The following is a 7791-nucleotide window of genomic DNA, read 5'->3' on the forward strand; positions in this document are numbered from 1 at the left end:
AGGCATCTGGAAAATGGGTAAGCCTCTTTTTTTTTAAATATTAAGTGGATACAACATCCAATTCCTTAACTACAGGAATTAAGCCAATTGATTTATTGTTCTGGAGACGATATCTAATGCCAATAAAATTAAAACCAATTTCTGTCTTTGCTCAGAAAGAAACTTCAGCACCATTGGAAATGAGCCTTTTTAAGAGAAAAGCTAGGTTCTCAGTTCTCCTCACCATTGTAGTTGGCTGCATTGCCAGGTCCTGGTTTAAATTTGAAGGTCAAATAGTTAACTTATGATAAATGATACTATATTGAGGTTTGAGCCAAGGCAAAGAGTGTGGGAAAGCTTATAAGAAAGCCATTAAGGATCCAGTTTTGCTGACCTGTGAGGACTCTGGACTGAACAAGTATAGATTCTTGTAATAAGTACTTGTGAAGAAGCCTGAGAGGGTATTACTGGCTGAGCTGATGTCAGAGGAAGAAAGGGGATCAGAACCTAACAATCTCCCCATTAAGTTTGTATTTACAGACCTGTCCTCTGAAATTTCATATTTGCTCTTATTTTATTCTTTTCATCTCTAATTGGACAGAAGAAGTGATATTAACTGTGCACTGATTGAGAGTTTGGAAAATGGTTTCTAATACTGCTTTTTCTGTGTGATATTTGTAATGTGTTTGATAGGTCTTTAAAGCCAAACTGTTTCTGATAGCCTAAAAGTGGTTTCCAATTCACCCAGTCCCCTGTTTTAAACTAGGATCACTACCATAATTTTTTGTTGTTTGTTTTTACTTCAAAAATCTGTAAGCTCATAAATAAGTACCTTCTATTCTGAAAGAGATGGGAATGCCAGACCACCTGACCTGCCTCTTGAGAAACCTATATGCAGGTCAGAAAGCAGCAGTTAGAACTGGACATGGAACAACAGACTGGTTCCAAATAGGAAAAGGAGTACATCAAGGCTCTTTATTGTCACCCTGCTTATTTAACTTATATGCAGAATACATCATGAGAAACGCTGGGCTGGAAGAAGCACAAGCTGGAATCAAGATTGCCGGGAGAAATATCAATAACCTCAGATATGCAGATGACACCACCCTTATGGCAGAAAGTGAAGAGAAACTAAAAAGCCTCTTGATGAAAGTGAAAGTGGAGAGTGAAAAAGTTGGCTTAAAGCTCAACATTCAGAAAACGAAGATCATGGCATCTGGTCCCATCACTTCATGGGAAATAGATGGGGAAACAGTGGAAACAGTGTCAGAATTTATTTTTTTGGTTTCCAAAATCACTGCAGATGGTGATTGCAGCCATGAAATTAAAAGACGCTTACTCCTTGGAAGGAAAGTTATGACCAACCTAGATAGCATATTGAAAAGCAGAGACATTACTTTGCCAACAAAGGTCCATCTAGTCAAGGCTGTGGTTTTTCCAGTGATCATGTATGGGTGTGAGAGTTGGACTGTGAAGAAAGCTGAGTGCTGAAGAATGGATGCTTTTGAACTGTAGTGTTGCAGAAGACTCTTGAGAGTCCCTTGGACTGCAAGGAGATCCAACCAGTCCATTCTGAAGGAGATCAGCCCTGGCTGTTCTTTGGAAGGAATGATGCTGAAGCTGAAACTCCAGTACTTTGGCCACCTCATGCGAAGAGTTGACTCATTGGAAAAGACTGTGATGCTGGGAGGGACTGGGGGCAGGAGGAGAAGGGGACGACAGAGGATGAGATGGCTGGATGGCATCACCGACTTGATGGACGTGAATCTCAGTGAACTCCAGGAGATGGTGATGGACAGGGAGGCCTGGAGTGCTGCGATTCATGGGGTCACAAAGAGTCAGACACGACTGAGCGACTGAACTGAACTGATGCTAGAGATAACTGTGGGAAACTAAAGATAAACTCCATTGTAAACTTGAGTAGTTCACATCAGATCTCCCGACCTCAGAGTTTCTTGCCTGTGTTATGAAAATATAATCCACTCCACTTTAGAACTGTTAGAATTTAGTAAATGCTTGCTATGTGAAGGAATGATCAAAATACTTTATGAAGGAATGATCAATATACATTCATACATACATTGTCTCATTGAGTTTCATCCTATGAGCCAGTGTTTCTCTTATTTCCAGTTCCTTAGAGGGGGGCACTAAGGCTTAGAGATGTTAAATCACTTGGAAGGGATGGAAAGTGAATCCAGCCCTTAAGCACCAGACTAAACACTGAAGCACCAATACTTTGACGACCTGATGCAAAGAGCAAACTCATTGGAAAAGACCCTGATTGAGGTCTTTTGACTGACTGAGGGCAAGAGGAGAAGGGTGTGGCATAGGACGAGATGATTAGATAACATCACTGACTCAATGGACATGAGTTTGAGCAAACTCCAGAAGATAGCGAAGGACAGGGAAGCCTGGCGTGCTGAAGTCCATGGGGTCACAAAGAACTGGACACGACTTAGTGACTGAACATCAAACACTTATATAGCTTCCAGCCTTAGCACTGTTTGACTCAACTTTACAGATTCTCGTTGACTTAACTGCTGAAATATTAACAGAAATGAAATTTTTCTTTGGATGAAAAACCAGTATTTTATTCCTTCTAAAAGTTAATGTGGCTTTTTTATATTTTCCCATGGAGTAAGTCCTTTGTGAAATGAAGGGTGTAAGTAGAGATGCCTGGTGTTATTTTCCAAGGAGGATGCTCAATGATCACAAATATTGTTTGTGATCATGGTGTTTCATCACGTAAACACCGATGAGCAGAGCAGAGGTAGGAAATAAAAACAACCTTGAAAGAAACCAACACAATATTGTAGAGCAATTATCCTTCAATTAAAAATCAATAAATTTAGTTATAAAAAGAAAAAACCTTTGAAAAATATTTAAAAACGTACACAACATACTCCGAAGTTTAAATCATGAATGGTTGTTGCTTCTTACAAGAATATCACCAACAGAAGCAGTAGTTTTACTATTGAGGAGATTGCTGCTTTGATTTTTATTTTGGGGTCTCAAATTTTTCATGCCTCTTCACTAAGTCTAAAGCTCCATGATAGACAGAGGGGAGTGGGGTGGGGGATGGACAGACCTTAGTTTCATTGCATCACATTGCAAACAATGGCCACTTTACTATGAGAGACAAATGGTACCTGGCTTGGGAACAGATTGTAACTTTGCTATCATCTACCCATCCATCCATCCCATGGGTTAATATACCCATTGACTCAGTTGTTTCATTAAAATGTCCTGAGCACTTGCTGTGTACCAGGCACAGGGCATGCATTGTAAGACTAACTTCAGTGACAAAGGTCTTGGTCTTTGGAAGCTCTCAGGCAGTGAGGCAGAACGATATGCAAAAAAGAAAGAAACAACAAGAAAACAACAGATAATTCTAAAGTGTAGAGATATGAATGAAGATGATACTGAATATGGGGGTACTTATCCCAACCCTGGGCTTCCCAGGTAGCACTAGTCATAAAGAACCTGCCTGCCAGTGCAGGGGACTTAAGAGACACAGGTTCGATCCCTGGGCTGGGAAGATCCCCTGGAGTAGGACATGGCAACCCACTTCAGGATTCTTGCCTGGAGAATCTCATGGACAGTGGAGCCTGGTGGGCTACAGTCCATAGAGTTGCGAAGGGTCAGCATGACTGAAGCAACAGAGCATGCACATTCCAGTCCCTGTGATGCCCAGGGCATGCTGTCTAGATCCAGAGCCCTAAAAGATGGGTAGGTATCCCCCAAAAGATAAAGTAGAGGGAAAGTGTTCCCGATACAAGTAAGTAGATGAGGATTCAGATAATAACAGCTTTAACTGAATTTGTTGTTGCTGTTGTTGTTTAGTCTGTCAGTCGTGTCTGACTCTCGGTGACCCCTGGACTGTAGCCACCAGGATCCTCTGTTCATGGGGATTCTCCAGGCAAGAATACTGGAGTGGGTTGCCCTTTGCTTCTCCAGGGGATCTTCCCAATGCAGGATTGAACTCTTCTCTCTTGCATTGACAGGCAGATTCTTTACCAAGTAAGCCTTTTTAATTGAATAAGGTCCCATTTTAGGGTGTGCAGGAGAGAATAAGTTGGACTAAGACAGGTGTCATAGGAAGATACAGGTCAATAGGGCTTCGTGTGCTGTGCTGAATACCTTAAATCCTTTCTTGAAGCTAGCAAAGAATATCAAAGTAAAAGGTGTCATGATATGATTTTTTTGAAGATAGCACCGGTGATTTGTGGCGAGTAAGAGATGTGTTATTATTCAACTGATGGACTCTATGAGAAACCCCTCTTGTTCATCAGCAAGGACTTTTGAGGGGCTTCGATTGTGAGACCAGCCATACTTAATTTTGATTGATGTCAAAGCAGAAAAATGGGCAATTGGCCAACGTTTTGGAATCAATACGGTGCTTGCACACCTGTTTGATTATGTGGTAATGAAATATAAAAAGTACAGGGCTATGAGAGATACAATCATGGGAAATAATTGACTGATTATGACCAATAAAGACTTCACCAGTGGCTCAGCAATGAAGAATCTGCCTGCAAGGCGGGAGACTTGGAAGACTTAGGAGACTCAGGTTCAATCCCTGGGTTAGGAAGATCCCCTGGAGGAGCACATGGCAACCCAGTCCAGGATTCTTGCCTGGAGAATCCCACGGATGGAGGAGCCTGGTGGGTTACAGTTCATAGGGTCACACAGAGTCAATTAAAGCGACCGAGCATGCACACATGCGTGGCCAATAAAACAGCGAGGGAAACCTAAATTTTCCCTACTTTCTAATCTTCATCCTGTCCTTACTACATTAGTTAGAGGTACCTTAGCAAATGTCAGCAGAAGATGGCAGGGCCCAGGAGCTAAGTTGCTTTTCACCAACCCATCTTTGTGATATTCTCTCATTTAAAGTTTGAAGTGAGGGACTGATGCAAATAAGGTGCAGGACTGTTTGTGGGGAAAGCCAAGCACCTGGAAAGGTGTTTTAGTTTAGAATATAGTGTTAAAATTGAAAATAATCTGCAAATATTTCATTATTGCAGTCATAGTTATTGGTATATCTTTGAGTCCTAATTCTATGTTTATATACACTAATGGGTTCAGTTTAGATTGTATTATCTTAGAAGGATCTATTCAATTAGACTTTAGGTTAACAAGAAGTAGATACAAAAAGAGAATGTTTAAATAAATGCTACTTGCTGTTGACATTTTCAAGTTTAGTTGGGACTACTGACTGACCAATAATTTAAATAATGAATTAAATAATTTCTATCATGCTGTGTAATAAAAATGTCTTACAGTTATGTAGCAACGTTGTTTGAAACCATTCTTACATTTTTTTTTTATGTAATTCTCTGAAACATCTGTTACATTAGTAGAGTAGGTTTGAGCCCCATATTTAATGTGAAGAAATGTGGGTAAGGACTTCAGGAAGCTCTCCTGGCTCAAACACTTCTTCTGAGCACTTTGTGCATTTTGCTTCTTCCACCACCACCAGCCCATGTTGCATGATCACTCTGACAGTGTGCACTCTGAGAGCATTAACACTGCGGTCACAAAAGGCTGCACTTGCAAATCCATCTTTTGCTCTGATTTGTGGGTTTTTCTGGTCATGTACCAAGTGTCATTTTGAGTTTTTATGGATTCCAGGAGAAATCTGGCCAGTTGGAATCCCTTCATCAATTCCCTTCAACTTGGCTGAGCGGTGCTGGGCAGTATTCTACAAATGGGCTGTTGCATATGTGCTAATATTTCCCATAATGTGTTCACCTCTATCCATGTTTCTCATTCCCATTTCTAAAAAATTCTATTTTTGATTATGGTTGATGTCTCCCAAAGGGGCACAGTAGACAAAATGGAAAGTGGAATATGTATATATTTATATATACACAGATATGTGTGTGTGTGTGTGTGTGTATACACATATATATTATATGGAGAGAGAGAGGGAATTTTTGCTTATGGTTGGGAGATGCAAGAGAAAATTGCTTCAATCTGGAATCAATTATTCAGCATGATAGATGAATCGCTTGTCAGCAAGGAACTAAACAGATGGAAAGAAGGGTGTATAAAGAGGACAACCCACCTGATACTAATTACATACACCTACACTTGGAAATCTTTTTGCCAGACATCTTGAATAGCTCAGGACTTGATGGACGAGAGTTCCCAAGAACTCAGTGTAAAAAATGCAAGCCTCCATGAAGAACAAAGGGATTGTGTGAAAAGAAATGGGGGGAAGTCACCGCTTGACAGACACCTGGAATGGAACGTTTAGGTTCTTACCTTTTATAATCACATATATTCCACAGATCTTGGCACCACCTAAAGGCTTAATACCTTTTAGGTACCACCACAGAAAGGGAGGGTTGAACTACTTTAAAACCTAGTTTCCATGATTCAAAAAGGAAATTCAGAATGCATGACGTATTTGAGGATTATTAGAGCATTTAACAAGAGTCTATGTATCCAGCAGGGTCACTGGTGGAGACCAGAGTGAACATGTGGTCAGAGATTGAATATGAACCTCTGAAGCAGAAGAAGCCAGAGGAGAAGAGCAAGGTGGACCCCATGTGTCAAGCATCTGCTGTGTACTGGGAGCTTTGGCTTGTAATTTCTTATGTGATTTTCATGGTTTACTGTGGTATGTTTCATTATTCTCCATTTACAGCTGAGAATAGGGAGCCTCATAGAGGTTAAGTAACTTCCCCAAGAGCACACAATAAGCCCTGTGACAACGCAGTGGCATCATTCCCACTAGAGCAAAGCATTCGAGTAACGAGGAAAAGCAAGAGCCACGGAGGAGCAGAGAGGTTTCCCAAACCCGCTTCCCGAGCCCATGACTCATTTGTGCCTCTCTCTTCCTGTTATAAGTTATTCGCATCACTGCTCTGATACTCTTTTGGTCTAACAGCTTGTACTGGATTTTTACTGTCAACATAGTTCCACTGGGACCTACCTGTCCCAGAATCTCCTTCTTCATTTCGTTTCAAGTTTGAGTTGGCCGAAAGAGGGACTTATATTTGGAAGGTCAAAGGAGACAGCTGCGATGATTCTCTGAACATCTTCACCTGGTTAAAGACTGGAACTGGAATGAGGTCACGAGAGTGATGCGAAGATCCCGGTTCATCCCTGCTCTCCACAGCTCTGCACCATCTCTTCCTCCTGACTGCTCACCCTGCTGACCGACAGGGATCCCAGCCTCACCACCAGACACTTGGTGGTGGGTCTATGGAGGTTGTGGCTGTCTGTCCAGGAGGTTCCCGAAGACTCTCCACAAGCTGTTTCTTCACTGGCCCCCTCCTGCCCCTTCCTACTCTGCCTTGCGACCCACACCAGCGCTCCAGGCACTTTTTAGTGCCTTTTCCTATGAAAAGATGTGCCCTTTTCCTTTCCCTATGGTCCTCCAACTTCCTCTTCCACACCTTCATTTCTGTCAACAGAAGGTCTGCACCCTGTCACAAGTTCTCATCCCATGGCACCCATAGGAATTCTACTTCCCTGACTGAATTCTGGCTAATACTATTACAGACCCCTGGGGCTTGTAATGCTATTGTAATACTATTACAAGCCCTAGAAAGCCCCTTTCCCAGGGCTTCCTATTTAGGGCTTCCCTAGTGGCTCAGACTGTAAAGAATCCTCCTGCAATGCAGGAGACACAGGTTCAATCCCCGGGTTGGGAAGATCCCCTGGAGAAGGGCGTGGCAACCCACTCCAGTGTCTTGCCTGGAGAATCCCATGGACAGAGGAACCTGGAGGGCTACAGTCCATAGGGGTCTCAAAGAGTCAGACACTATTGATGAGCACTTTCACTTTGAAGCCTTTGTT

Source organism: Bubalus bubalis, chromosome 20 (assembly GCF_019923935.1).
Source record: "Bubalus bubalis isolate 160015118507 breed Murrah chromosome 20, NDDB_SH_1, whole genome shotgun sequence".
NCBI classification, from domain to species: domain Eukaryota; kingdom Metazoa; phylum Chordata; class Mammalia; order Artiodactyla; family Bovidae; genus Bubalus; species Bubalus bubalis.